This window comes from Adiantum capillus-veneris, chromosome 26, assembly GCF_014529385.1.
Source record: "Adiantum capillus-veneris isolate H3 chromosome 26, ASM1452938v2, whole genome shotgun sequence".
NCBI classification, from domain to species: Eukaryota; Viridiplantae; Streptophyta; class Polypodiopsida; order Polypodiales; family Pteridaceae; genus Adiantum; species Adiantum capillus-veneris.
Genome location: NC_140956.1, coordinates 117,144,022 through 117,159,123, shown reverse-complemented (window position 1 = coordinate 117,159,123; position 15,102 = coordinate 117,144,022).

The window sequence follows — 15,102 nt, the reverse complement described above, 5'->3', positions numbered from 1 at the left end:
ATATTCACCTTTGGTCTCTACTTTGAAGACCTCATGAACACAATCTGCCCCAGATATCTCTTCTACGACCTTAGCTCTTAGCGCTAGCGCTAGACTGATCTTGCGAGCAGCATCCGCAAAAATGGAAGTCTGGTACTGTACACACACACCATCTCGCACTATGGCTCGTGAACTGCCTTGAGGAGTGTATGTATCTTTTGACTTGAAAGGATAATTGGTTGTATTTTGTGCAAGAACAATCGGCGTTACATTAGAGATTCCTTCTTTCCTAAACCACTTGAAACCCCCCTTCGTGCAATATTTGCACCTCATCCTCAGATAGGTTGGTGCCCACATGCACGGGCCAAATGTGTGGTGGATGCTTAGGTTGCGGCTCAATGTTTTGGTCTACTATGTGGCAATGCAATACATGATCCGGACAAAACCAAAACCACTGGCGCACCACACCATTCAAACGCTTTCAATATCCTTGAAAAGATGGGGCTGGTATACCAAGGCTTGAACCTACAATACTACTTCCACACCTTTGTCCTCCTCTTGGAGTGCCGCTACATGTCACTCTACTACCTTGTGGAGTTCATCGTATGGCCCACATTGCCTCATTGACCTTGCATTCCACTACATACTACGCACCGGAACCTATACCTTGTTTTGGGGTTTGTGACATCCCTTCTTGTGCAAAGTTGATCTTACAGGGTCTTCCACACTTCTTGTGATCTTTGGTGACCGAGTTGTACTCATGCCTATGCAATGCATCATCTTCCATATTGATAACTTCATTTGGCTTGCGTTTTCGCCTTGATGTCTCCTTATCTCCTATCAATGGAGGCGGTTGTTTATACATTGGAGTGCCCTCGGTAGCCTCGTTCACTGCTCTTATTACTTGACTGGGACGTTTTGCATGGTGCTTCTCAAGCTTCTGTATCGATGGCCCCTTCCCAATGTGTTTCCCTTGGCTGTATGAAATGGCCTTTGTGCTCTGTAAAATGGAATTTTCTAGGTCATTTGTAGATGCATCATATAAAGAAATGCGGTTACGAAAACCCTCCCCTGCTAGCCAGCTACCATGCTTGCTCTTGGCAAGGTTTTTGTGTGGAGTGTTTGGTCCATCATAGCTTCTTTCTACACACGGGAAAATTCCACCCCAATGTGCAATACAAATTTCCCACCAACTAAGAATCCATGTATGGAATGTTACAGTCTATGCAATGACTGTTACGCCACCATTGGTGTATTAAACGAGCCTCTACTGCTACTGCCTCTTTTGTTGGTGCTTGCCTCCACTTCTCACACATTTCTTTTTGTATGTGTTGAGAAGATTGCACCACATACTTTGTTGTGTGTTGATTCAAGCTTTTCTCCCAATGGAAAAGACAAGAACACTCTTGACCACTCATTGTATTAGTCTTGTCGCCACCATTGAAAACAATTCAAATTGCATTCCAATTTGCTTGAGCTTCGTCCGCCATGATGCCAAACAAATTAGCTCTTTCACACCCACACGATAGCATTACATCATTGAGGCACTCCCAAAATAGACATTGCGTTTCTATGTCTTCCTCTTTCATTTCACAAGTTGCAATAGCCAAAAGGTCCTACATGCTGTAAACAAATTGTTAGAGAGGGAGTCAAAGGCAATCCACATTGCTGTCAAGGTGCACCATGTACCTTGGATCATAGACATGACATGCCATAGTCACCCAATTGTTCACGTGTCTAGTGTGATCAAACCTGATCCACACACGTCGAAGATCACTATCCCCGTCTTGTCTCATTCGGTTCACTAGGTCCAAACCGGATGCTCGACCAATTGTGGACATTTTGAAGACATAACATTTCTCTCTCTTCGTACCTTGACTAGGAAACCTGCTTCCATGGAAAAAGTCATATGTGCAGTCTCGCTTCAGCTTTAGGATTGCATCAATGCCAAAAGATACTTTGTCACCACCTCTCCATAAACTAGATACTGACCTTCAAAACCTAGCAATGTTCATAGTGTTCAGAGCAAAAATAATTCATCATAGAGTTTTGCATTGAAATAAGAACCTAAGAAATGCACATACCAATTATCTTGCACCAATGGTTCCAACTCCTCAGTGATTGCAAATAGCTATTGCTCACCTAAAATTCCCTCATTGATGTTGCTCCAAAGAACTGTTGTACTTATAATTTCTTTTGCCAAACACATTTGAACCTTCCTGGCTCCTGCATGTGGATCAATGGTCAAAATTCTTTGCACCATCACCTTGGTGTTGTACATTAGTGTTTTGGATGTTTCATTGTGCACATCATGTCTATGTGTGCCACAATGAATCATGATGCTGGTGGCCGTCTCATCTGATGGCATGACATACAATACTGCACAATCACATGTTGCAGTACAGAAAGCAATTGCCTTACAAAAGAGGCATGTATGGATCTTATCTCCAATCTTACAATATTGTCCGGGTGCAGGTGCCTTTTGTATGTACTCGTTAAAATGACTTGTATTGGGAATATGATAATTAACCAAGCGGGCACATTGTTCATTCATGCACTTCATAGATATTAGGCAATGACTAAGATGCACTACACCTGAGAAAACTATATTGGATGTTTGTGGCTTCGACCACAAATGAGGATTATACTTATGCTACATTGCATCCATATGGTACAACCTCCCCAAGGTAGTTGGAAATTCTAAAGCATGATCACCATTGTAAGCCCTTGAAATCTTTGTAACTTGTTCCACTTGTTGTATTTGCATTAAAAGCTTTGTCAATGCACCCGTCTTTTTGGCTTGTAGAAGTTTTTGTCTTGTACTCCTTTTGAAGCTATTTGGAAGCAAAACTTGAGACGGGGTGCAAAGATCTACTATCTCCTTCTGAGCGAAGTGCACCTCTGGCGGACTGTCCACAATGGCAATGGGAGTTGTGCTAGGAGAGCCTGCATAGTGTGCTTGATGGGACATGTTGACTTTGTATTTATGTGAAAGTTGTTCATCCAGTACATAGATGATTTCACCCAAATTGTTGAGCATCCTTTCAAGAGGCACAGTCATCTCAATATTACCAGCTTCGATCACTGCATCTAAAATTGTAATTTGCATTGGATAAATTATTTCTATAAGAAATGATTGAGATATTATAACTTTACCATTGTAGAAAGGATAAGAAAGTTCTTTATAAACAATAAAGAACATGCCATAATAATAGGCTAAGCAAGTAATTAAGCATAAAATCTCATTATAACAACTAACAAATTCTTTATATACTCACGGCTAATAACCGTTATAAATTTAAATTTAATAATATTTTAATAAAATTATTTTAAAATAAAATATTTACTATAAATAATTTTAAAAATTCATAAAAAACATATAGAACTGTGAGTGTGTGTGTGGCAAGGGCGCGTGCACACACATACACGTGTGTGACACACACACACACACATTCTCGATGTGAGTATGTGTGTGTGATACACACACACACACTCACACCGGGTGTGTGTGTGTGTACACACGGACACACCACTCGGTGTCACACACACACACACACACACACACACACTAAGTAGTGTGTAGTATGTACACACGGACACACCACTCGGTGTCACACACACACACACACACTAAATAGTGTGTATGTGTGTGCGTGTTTGACACACACACACACATGTGTGTGTGTGTGTGTGTGTCTGTGTGTGTGGGAGGGGAGGCGGCATGCATGGGCCAAACGCTACCACACGGTGGCGTGTAGCCTTGCCTGGCCCCTTCCCCATGCGCCATGGGAAAGTGGTTGACCACGTGGCCACGAAGCGGCCTACGTGGCCGCCTAGTGGCCACATGGTCTACCACTAGGCCATAGGGGGATGCATGGCCCATGGCCCACGCGTCACCCAACGGCCCTTGGTGCATGTTGCAGCGTGTGGCACAACACACACATACCCCGGGTGCGTGTGTGTGTGTGGGGGGGGAGGGGGGCGACATGCGTGGGCCACACGTTGCCACGCGATGCCGTGTGGAAACATGTGGGCCCAAGCACGCTCGGTACCCAGTGCCGTTGGGGGACCACGCGCCCACCAACAGCCAAGTGGCAAACCACATGGCCACGGGTGGCCACTTGGCATGCCACAGTGTTCGCACCGATGCCACGTTGGCGATGCGGTAGCCAGGTGGTAAAAGGGGCCACGTTGGTGCATCCAAAGTGTGTTGACTCTAGAAGGTGGCATGGGCAGATGTATGCAGGCAAGTAGAAGCATGAAAAGGGCTAGAGCAGCTAGGAGAATCATGGGATGGCAGTTGGCAGCGGAGGTGTATGCATGATGCGGCTTATAGGCCAAGGAAGGCTCCATGAGGGGCTAGTTTGGGGAGCAGATGAAGGAGATGCAAAGTGCAGATTTTGGGTCCAAGAATGAAGAGCTTGAAGTGCTAAAGGAGCAGGTCCACACGGCTCATCAAACCGAGCTATGGAGCCCAAGTTATTGAAGGTTGAAGGTTGAAGTTTCAGTGGTTTGCAGATTCTTGCCGGACAAGGCAGCTGGGGACAGGTGATCCAAGTGGAAGTCGAGGTACAGATGTGTAGAGCTCAACTTTTGGGGCCTACCCATCTTTTCAGATTGCGGATCAGAGCCATGGTTTGCAAGATATGGTCAATTGAATTTTTTTTGGGGGTCGGGTCTGAGCGTACTTGGCTGCATTGAAGGGCGTGCCATCTGGCATCTTTTGGGCCTTGCCAAAGTTCTCGATGATAGTGTACACCATGTGGAGTTAGCATGAAGTCACGGCACGTGATTCCGATCCTCGAGCACTGAGTTATGGCTTGGGAAAACCTAGGGTTGATGAAGACAAAGTGGTTGCAGATGATTTTCCAGTTTTTGGTCACCTTGGATCGCGGACCTAGGAAAGTTGAAATTTGAAGATCACGGGGAGGATCAAAGCCGACAAGCAAGGTGATTGGGTGGAGGTTTTAATCCAATCATTGGGTTTCTCAGTAGAAAATGATAGGATGATGAAGTGGGTCAAAAAACCAATGGGGATGAGCATTTTTTTTAAATGGCCTTGGAGGCCACTCAAAGGGGGGATTCACTCACATTTGCCACGTGGCCGCGTATTTACCCCATATGCAAGTTGTGGACCGAAGATTCTGCAGTATTTAACCTAGGCCATGAGGCCTCTAAAGAACACAAGAGGGGAGAGAGAGGGGAGCTCTCCCTCCCGTTGGCTATGGCGAGCGTGTTGCGGCCCTACTGGGCGCTGCACAGTGGTGCACTGGGTGGTTTTGGCCTCTAGTGGCGGCGGGGTGGCACACCCGCTGGCGTTGCTGGCAGGTGTAGGCCGTTGACGGCGATGCTGATGTGGCACGCCCGCTAGGGGGATGTTCTCACTGCCTTAGTGGTCCGCCCACCAAACTTTTGAGGAGATGAGTCACACCCCCCCCCCCCCCAATAGCGAGGTCGATATTGCCTCGACAAGGGAGGGGTCCCGCAGCCAATGATAGGAGGAGTGAGGGAGTCACAAAGCCGACCAAGGGTCAAGGCCTATCCGGCCAGTAGAGGACAACAAACTCAAAGGCCCGAGAGGAGCAAGTCGGGTGGCCAAATGGAATGGACAAGGAGTGGAGAAGTGTAGCATGCAAATGTTTCCAAAAATCAAATGTGCCAAGTGGTGGCAATGCAAGTAAATCCTAAATGGAGCTCCAAGTGAAGTGCACGACATGGAAGCTCACCCCATTTTTCTTCTTTGGGTCTCCTATACACACCTTTATAAAAGGAGATAAATGTTCATTTTTTGGGGGTCTTTTGAACCAATGTTGGCTTTTTTGCCTGAGGGGGTGATTGAAAGTTGCAAGCCTGTGTAGTGCCAATCTTGCCATTGAAGATGCATACTTGATTGTACTATTCCCCTATGCAATAATACCACATATCTGCCCCTATCTCTTGTGTTTCTTCTCCCCATTCCCTTCCTTTTCTCTCGCTCTTGGTGTATTGACCGGTGCTTGTTGCAGAGGGTTTGCCTGCAGCTTGAAGGGTGCTACCAAGAGGGAAGAATTGGGGTGCTTTGTGAGTCAGAAAGGGTGAGTTAAGCAGTGTGGGTGTATTTGTGTTGCAGGGTGTTTTTTGTAAGGTGTGGGATAGTTTTTCTGTGTGCTAAAGTGGAGTTGTTAGTGCAAATTAGCCATTTTGAAGGTGTTATTTGAGAGGTTTGGGGGTGTTGTGGAATCCCTGGGCTATAGAGAGGCAGATATTTTGTGTACTGGGTGTGTTCCCTATTCCCCCCCTCCATCTTCTCGTGCCCCCACTAAGGAGCTGTCTGATGCTCCAATTTGCGGTTGAAAGTGGTGTTTTTTAGCCGACAAAGCAGTTGGGTGATGGTCGAGGTGTTTCATGGTTGAGTTTGAAGCTGATAGAGATGGTGGAGCCAGGTTTTGGCCCCATATTTATGGGTGTTGAAGATCCTGAGGATTGGTTAGCAGATTTTGAATTATGGTTGTTGTCGATGCGTATGTCAACGGATGCAAAAAGGTTACAGACGGTGCCGCTATTGATGCGCGGACGAGCCAAGGTGTGGTTCGATAGTTTAAAGAGTAGTGATCGAGAATCATGGCAAAGGTTGCAGAGTCGGTTTCTTGAGCGGTTTTGAGAGGTGATCACGGCAGAAAAAGCTGGTGCAAGGCTGAAGGCGGTACACCGAGATGTAAGTAAAGATTTCTCTATTTTCATTGAGAAATTTGAAGTCTGTTGGAAGCAGTTAGAGATTGCTACTGGGGTCAAAATCAATCAATCTTTGAAGCTGTCAAAGCTGTTAGAGTGCTTGCATCCGAGGATTAGAGAAAAGGTCGAAGATGGTGCAGATACCTATGAAGACATGGTCTATCTGGCAAAGACAAAGAGCAGGAAGGTGAAGCGGAAGTTGGAGTTGGGAGTGTTAAAGCCAGCAGATAATATGCCTATTTGTAGAGGTAGCAAAGTGCTCTTGGGTCCAACCAAAGGCGATTCCAATTGTTCAAAATGCAGAGGTTGTAAAGGTAAGACCTACTATTAGCTATGTTCCTTGGAGATTTCCAGTTGGTGATGTGCATGTGCCGAGGATTGAAGAGCTTGTCAACGAGGAGAAGCTCCATGTCGAGGAGAATCAAGATGCAAAAGCGGTAGCAGATGTGGAGGTCTTGGTACGGATTGAAGAGGTAAAGCATGTTCTTGTGGAGAGTTTGCATGAAAAGGTAGCAAAATGCAATCGAGATGCAGATACCGAGGGTTCAGAAGCTGGTGAAGAAAGTGAGCAAAGTCGGGAAGATGATCAAGCTTTTGTATAGCAGCAAGCGGAAGAAGATGCTAATACGGAGTCGGTATATGATGCCGATGCCGATGATGATACAAGATTGATTAGCTGGGAGACAAGCGAGAAGAATAGAGCGGATGAGTCCACATCCTATGACGAAGAGACAAAATCTGATGAACCTGAACTGGCAAAGGTAAAGCTACCCTCCTATATGTTTGATGATATGGTAGTAGCCCATGTGCTAGAAGAGCAGGGAACAGAGCAAGCCGAGAGGCTTGATGGAAGCCAAATGGTGCGGTCTAGACCTACCAATGATGAAATGCAGATGAAGGTGGTGTGTGGTGCCATGCTAATGGTTGTGCTGATGAAAGTAGCGGTAGAATGTGCCATGGTGGTGCAACATGTGCAGAGTTTTTCCAGGAGAGATAAAGCGGCCGTGTCTATGGAGGAAGTCGAGGTGGGTGCAATAGAGAACGAGTTGCTTTCTTCCCAAGAGGATCATGATGCATCGGTAGAAGTAGTACTTAAAGAACAGGTAATTGAAGCCGAAAAGCAAGCGGTGCTGATCGACCTTGAAGGGTCGGTAGACGAGGAAGTGCTCGATGATGCTGGAATGGAGTGTGTGGCCAAAGAGAAGGTTGTGATGCCAAAGACGGTGGAGATTCCAATGCGGTTGACATGTCCAAGGGTGGAGAAAAAAGAATCCCACAAAGTGACTTTGCTTCCATTAAAGGTATGTAAGCTATGGTTGATGCATATGGTGGTAGATACAGCTATGTGGTGGCTGGTTCAGCAGGTGCACGGGTATATGCTCCAGTCCTCCGCTTTATTTGGTTGGGAGAGAGGGTCAGACATGTGTTGGAGCTTGGTGTCAGATACATGTTCTTTTGAGGATGATATGCTTGGTGCTGCTTGGTATGGAGTAGACAGGTTGCAGAGGAATGTATGGGGTGCAGAAGGTAGGCTATGGCCAACCTAGACACATGGTGGTCTACGTGCTACGGTACAGCACTAGGGTGAGCAGTTACAGAGGGGTGGAAGCTATCAAAGGCAGGTGTTCGATCCAGGTGGAAGCTATGTGATGCAAGGGGTGGGGCAACCCACTTGAAGGTTTGGCAATAGGGTGCAATAAAACTATATAAACATGGTTTTAGTTTTTTCATAGTGTGTGCCAGGGGGGGTGGGAAATGATGGTGCGGCCAAAGTGTGTCGACTCTAGAAGGTGGCATGGGCAGATGTATGCAGGCAAGCAGAAGCATGGAAAAGGGCTGGAGCAGCTAGGAGAATCACGGGATGGTAGGTAGCAGCAGAGGTGTATGCATGATGCGGCTTATAGGCCAAGGAAGTCTCCATGAGGGGCTAGTTTGGGGAGAAGATGAAGGAGATGCAAAGTGCATATTTTTGGTCCAAGAATGAAGAGCTTGAAGTGTTGAAGGAGTAGGTCCAGACGGCTCATCAAACCGAGCTACGGAGCCCAAGTTATTGAAGGTTGAAGTTTCAGTGGTTTGCAGATTCTTGCCGGACAGGGCAGCTGGGGACACGTGGTCCAAGTGGAAGTCAAGGTACAGGTGTGTAGACTCAACTTATGGGGCCTACCCGTCTTTTCAGATTGTGGATCAAAGCCATGGTTTGGAAGATATGGTCAATTGAATTTTTTTCCGGGAGCCGGGTCTGAGCCCACTTGACTGCATTGAAGGGCATGCCATCTGGCATCTTTTGGGCCTCGCCAAAGTTCTCAATGATAGTGTACACCATGTGGAGTTAGCATGAAGTCATGGCATGTGATTCCGATCCTCGAGCAATGAGTTGTGGCTTGGGAAAACCTAGGGCTGATGAAGACAAAGTGGTTGCAGATTATTTTCCAATTTTTGGTCGCCTTGGATCGCGGACCTAGGAAAGTTGAAATTTGAAGATCACGGGGAGAATCAAAGCCAACAATTGAGGCGATTGGGTGGAGGTTTTAATCCAATCATTGGGTTTCTCAGTAGAAAATGGCAGGATGATGAAGTGGGTCACAAAACCAATGAGGATGAACATTATTTTACATGGCCTTGGAGGCCACTCAAAGGGGGGATTCACTCACATTTTCCACGTGGCTACGTATTTACCCCATATGCAAGTTGCAGACCGGAGATTTTGCAATATATAACCTAGGCCATGAGGCCTCTAAAGAACACAAGAGGGGAGAGAGAGGGGATCTCTCCCTCCCGTTGGCTATGGCAAGCGTGTTGTGGCCCTGCTGGGTGCTGTGCTGTGGCGCACTAGGTGGTTTTGGCTTCTGGCAGCGGCGCGGTGGCGCGTCCGTTGGCGTTGCTAGCAGGTGTAGGCCGTTGACGATGTTGATGACGTGGTGTGCCCGCTAGGGGGATGTTCTCATTGCCTTAGCGGCCCGCCCACCAAACTTTTGAGGAGATGAGTCACACCCCCATCACAACCCTGCAGATCACTTTGAATACCTGAAACATACTGTTTTTCCCACTTTGGCAAATCATTAAATTTTCTGAAAGAGACTGAACCTTCAGATGTTAACCCCAAAATCCCGAAAGAGAAAGCTTCTCTTTGCGAGAACTTCTCCTCACTCGTACCACCATAGTCCCGCTTTATAATGGCACTCCGAGAAAATCTTGTGCAAACCCATGTTCTCTAAACTCCTTGCGTATCTTCGGCATTGGATGATCCCGTAGACTGTCCTTATTCCTAGCATGGTCAACACATATGGTCAAGAATTGCACTGCTTTCTTACCATCATGGCTCCGAACCCTGGCATAGGTTGAGCCATCATCAAGCACTTTGGTTTCCATTCGCACAGCCGTAATGTATGGTTGCCCCAGAATTAAAGGATAAGAGGAATGCTCCTGTATAAAGAAATTTTGCTCATCACAGACATCCCCTACAGTTACCTTAACATTGGCACATGCACCATAGAGGTCGCCTGGAAGCATATTGGCAGCTCTAATCCGCCAACCATGGTCCACATCAATAGGCCATTTCCCCTTTTTGTGCAAGCTTTTAGCCATCAAATTGATCTCCGATCCATGATCTATGAGTGCTAAGACCGGTTCTTCGATGTCGCCAAGCTTTACAACAGTTTTGGTTGTTGTTCTTGCCCAATGAGTCCTTGAAAAGTGACTCCTTGGCATGCTTTCACTATGTTCATCTTCATTGAAATGAACATGCCTTACCTCAGGTACGGTTGGATTTGACACCACCACAGACCTCGACTCTTCTTCTTCTTCAAGATTCGTCCATAATTTCTTCAATGTGGCGTACCGCCTTGCTCTTCAGTGACTCCAGCTCCTGTTCACTTGGTATCTGCCCCTTCCTTTTGATGATATCTATTATCTCCTCATGAAACTCACATTTGACAATCCCTAATATATCACCCAATGTGAGCTCCACCTTGCTATTCAAAATTCTCTCTTCAAAGACTTTCTTTAAATCTGTAGCTAATTCAATGCTAGACTTGAGCTTATAAGAGGGTCCCCTGGGTTTACCTTCCTTTTTGTCCTTAGGTGCATTCTCCATCACCACTTTAGGAGCGGGCTTAGGAGCAGGACTTTCTTCTTTCTTGCTGTTGAACCTCGTTGTCCTCTTCGATGTCCCAGGAGCTTCTTCATCTCTTTTCCGCTTCTCCTCCACCATAGTCTCATTAGCTTGAGACTTCGCAATGAATGCATACACTGAGAGGGAATCCACTGGATCAGTCCACCCTGTGGTTTCTTGAATTGAATTCCCTACTTGCCAAAGCTTCCCATAAGTTACCTGTCCAGTTTCTATTGTCTTCAAAGCATAAAGCCATAATCGACCCTTGGTACCTGCACCATCTTCATCACCCTTCCCACAGACTTGCAGCCCATAAGTAGCTGCCTCCACAAGAGCAACATTATGCTGAATCTCATCAACTATCTTCTTCATGCCACCCCTACCGAAGTTCAGGCGGAGCATCTCACCTGTTGCCCTAAGGTGTATCTTCTTGTCCTTCCAGAACACCACATTCGTTTTATATGCTTCGTCAAATTCATCACATTCCTTAACATACTTGTGGGCTTCACTATCACACCACATGCATCGGTCCCAACCTTTGCGTGGTGGCTGCTACCTAGGCTCCGATCTAGACCCCTTTGTAGCTAGACCATCAAATTTAACAGCTTTAAAATTCAAATTCAATTCTTGAATATCTTTTACCAATTCGTCAAGAACTGGCTCCTCCACTCTGGGTATTGCCGAGGTTGTTTTCTCTTTAGGTTCCTCCTCTGCAACATCCATGATGTCACCCACGATCATCTTGTCGACTCTCATCTGTCGTTTCACGATCATGTTGACTGCTTCAGTGACTACCTTCCAATCGGATGTTAAGCCCAATTCTCCACTTGGATCCTCTAGCAACTGCACTAAACGCTTCTGAAGTCGAGGATCAACAGCCTGAATGACTAGCTCAACCTTCTGATGCCTCATTGAACGTTGCTCTGCCGAAGACAGTTGCTCAAATTTCTTTTCAAATTCTCGCATTAACTCTTGTGCAGACAGATTTTTGTTCTTCTTCTGCACCCACTTCATGAAACTTTGCCTGGTTACTCTTTGAGAATCCTCCAGGAAGTATTCCTCCTGAAGTGCCTTCTTGAAATCCTGTCAATTCGGGCCTTGAAGCACCTGAATTTCTTTAATTCGACTCCTAAGTTCCGGATCAGCAACAATCAAATGGAACCCTTCTACTGCATTCTGATCATCAATTCCATTCTCTTCCATTGCCTGTTCATAGATATTGTAGAATTTGCTAATATCCCGGCCTTCAAATCGATGCAATTTCTCGGTAACTGTGTGCCGAGCTTTACGGATCCTCTCTTGAAAATTGTATTGTTGTTGAGCAGCCTGCTGTTGTTGCATGTAAGCATCAAATTGCTGCATCACTTGCTGCATGGCAGCCTCTTGCGGTGTCGACATCCTTCTTCACCACACTGCTCACCCCAGCTCGTTTCTCGTCGGGTTCACCAAGAATATCGAGGGATAATTGTGCGAAAGGTGAGCCGGAAAGGCATTGGGCCCCTGGCTGTGAGAGGTACGAGAAACAAGGTGTAGCAGATACAATTATCGACAACAGTATTCAAAACAAGCAGTCCGTCTAATTTCCAGTTAATCGACAGAATCCATGAATAATCAATCCCTAATGGAAGCTTAAATGCTCTTACAAGGAAAAATCTGGCTTAAACCAGGTGCTTAAACAAGAAATTGATGAAATTCTGTTTACTTTGCCTTCTGCTCTTCGATTTGAGTGGTTAATAAGCTTCGAGCAGATTTCAAATGGCTAATGAGGCTTAGGGAAGGTTTAAGACGGCTTAAGAGAGCTTATGACTCGGATATTGAAAGCTTAGAAGATTAGGCTCGGTTTAGGCGATAAAAACTCGATTAGGCTTAGCTTATGGTGATAGATTATATTAAGAGAAGTTTAAAAAAAAATAAGCTTGAGGGTTAACTCCGCTCTTGATAGCTTAAGAGCTTTGGATTACGGGCTTATGAAGGGGTTTAAGCTTACGAGGATTAAGCAAGTTTGAAGATCCGGAGATGGAGCTTAAGAAATCCGGATTAAGCTTAAGAGCTTAAAGCCATAAAGCTTCAAAGATGGAGCTTAAGAAATCTGGATTAAGTTTAAGAGCTTAAAGCTATGGAGCTTCGAAGATGGAGCTTAAGAGGAGGATTTAGTTCCCTTTCGAGAGTAATTTCCCATGAGGAGAAAAAACAGAGCTTAAGGCCTTTTTTTTGGCCTTATAAAGAGGCTTAAGGAAAATATGAGGAGGAGATTTTTCCAATCACACGTTCTCTTCCTTTTTATGCATGGCATCTTCTTTTGCTAAAAAAACGAGGCACCCATTAGTGATGTCGCTAATGGGTCCAGCCTCTTGCTGACGTGGCAGTTGATAGGGCGACCTGCGCGGAATTCGACGTGGTGACTGAACCTGTGCACGACATCCCTGTCGTCCTTTCCCGTTTCTACGACGACTTCGTCCTAGCGCCATAGCGCGCGCAATAAGCTACGCCTCCCTCAGTGCTGTTCGCTGCCGCCTTTGCTACGCCATGCCCTCCATTTCCTTGGCTTCCCACTTAAGCCCCAAATCCTTTTATTTGCGTGACCCCTTTAGCCAATGGCCGGGTGGCCTTTTTATGTGCCCTTGGGCGGCCATTGAGGAGGCCTTTGGGCGGGTCCCTTGGGCGGCCATTGCCTTTGTAGGGGCATCATATTTGAGCATACATATCTAGCAAAGCGCTGCCAAACACATCGGTCAATCAATTTGGGCGGCCACTGAACCGGCACGTAGCTACTTTATTACTCATGTGGGCGGCCATTGGCCATGGGTAGACCTTGAGTATGGGCGGCATCCGGCCTTGTTTCCTTTTCTTTTGGGCGGGCTTATGCCTTGTAAGGGCACCACATTCGGCATACATATCTTTAAGCTTCAAGTATAGGTGATTGCATTGAAGCTAGGCCTTCCCATCACATCCGATAAAAAGTGTTAGAGTTACTTTCCTGTCAGCCGGGTATTACCAATACGACCACTGTTGGCCAAGCATTGCATCAAATGAGACTCATCAAGCTATTTCTGCTCCTGCATCCCAAACCCTAGACAATAGACAAAACTTCCAGCTGAGACACCGATCGAGCCGACTGGGCTGGTATGGAACCGGCCCCCGGTGAATTTTTATCGGCCAATATCTTGGCGACCGAGACGCCAATCACTGACCTGAAAAGACTGACGCACTCCACAAAGTGAGCACTTCAGCCCGATGCATTCATTTCATTTTTATTCCATCAGCTGCTGCTGATGTTGCCCAATCTGGCATGGATCTGCAATCGACTTGAACTTTAAACTGTCATAACTTCTTCATCGTAGCTCCAATCGACGAGCCGTAAAGACAGGCCGGTAGAGCACATCAAGCACTATAGTTCTAGGTCACAATACCCCATCCGTGTTCACTTCAATCGTAACACTTTTTAGCATCATTAAGGCATGTTTTGGCCCTTTCAGCCGCATTTGACATACATTCAGCATTGAACTCGGCCTGCAACCAGCCCTTAATCACTGTTCATTAAACATATAAGCTTCAAACAAACTTAATGTGCATTTTCCTGGCATCTTTCTTTGCATGGGAACAGAGCTGCATGACAATGTGCGTTGCACACATCACACACATTGTGTCTGCACACACACACACACATATCCATCACACACACACTGTATTATTATAAGTTTAAAAAAAATAAAAAAGATACAATTTTTATTGAAACTTTATAAATAGCTTGCCCAATTCTTTTTCAAGCTCTCTCAATCTCTACTTCTCTATCTTAAGCTCATTTCTCTCTATGTCAAACTTGCACGCTTACCTCTATGTCGCCTTCTTTCGAACCCCGCCATCCGCACACATGATGACCATGTGGTGGATTTGCAACTCTCCATTGCAAATAAAAGCTACCAAAACCAACCATGACAAGATTAATTGTAAGTGAGCGGATTCCTGCGGACGATCATAAGCAATTCTCTCGTTGTGGTTACACTTCAAGAGATCTTGCGATGTCATATGACTTGGATGAAGAGCTAATCCCCGAGCTTAGTCACATGGTCAAGAGGTACTTTGTGGTTTGGGATGGAAATCACAGATTGGAAGGCATGGATGTGGTGAATGACAAGAACGACATCCCCATTGAGGAGGCACCGCAGGTGGAGTGTGTGCTTGTTGATTTTCAACCCCATAAGACAACGGAGTTTCTATTGGTTTTGGGAATGATAAACAGGTAAACCCAATTGTTTCTTGCAAATGTAAATCCAACATGTAGCCCACGCACGCTTGGCGCC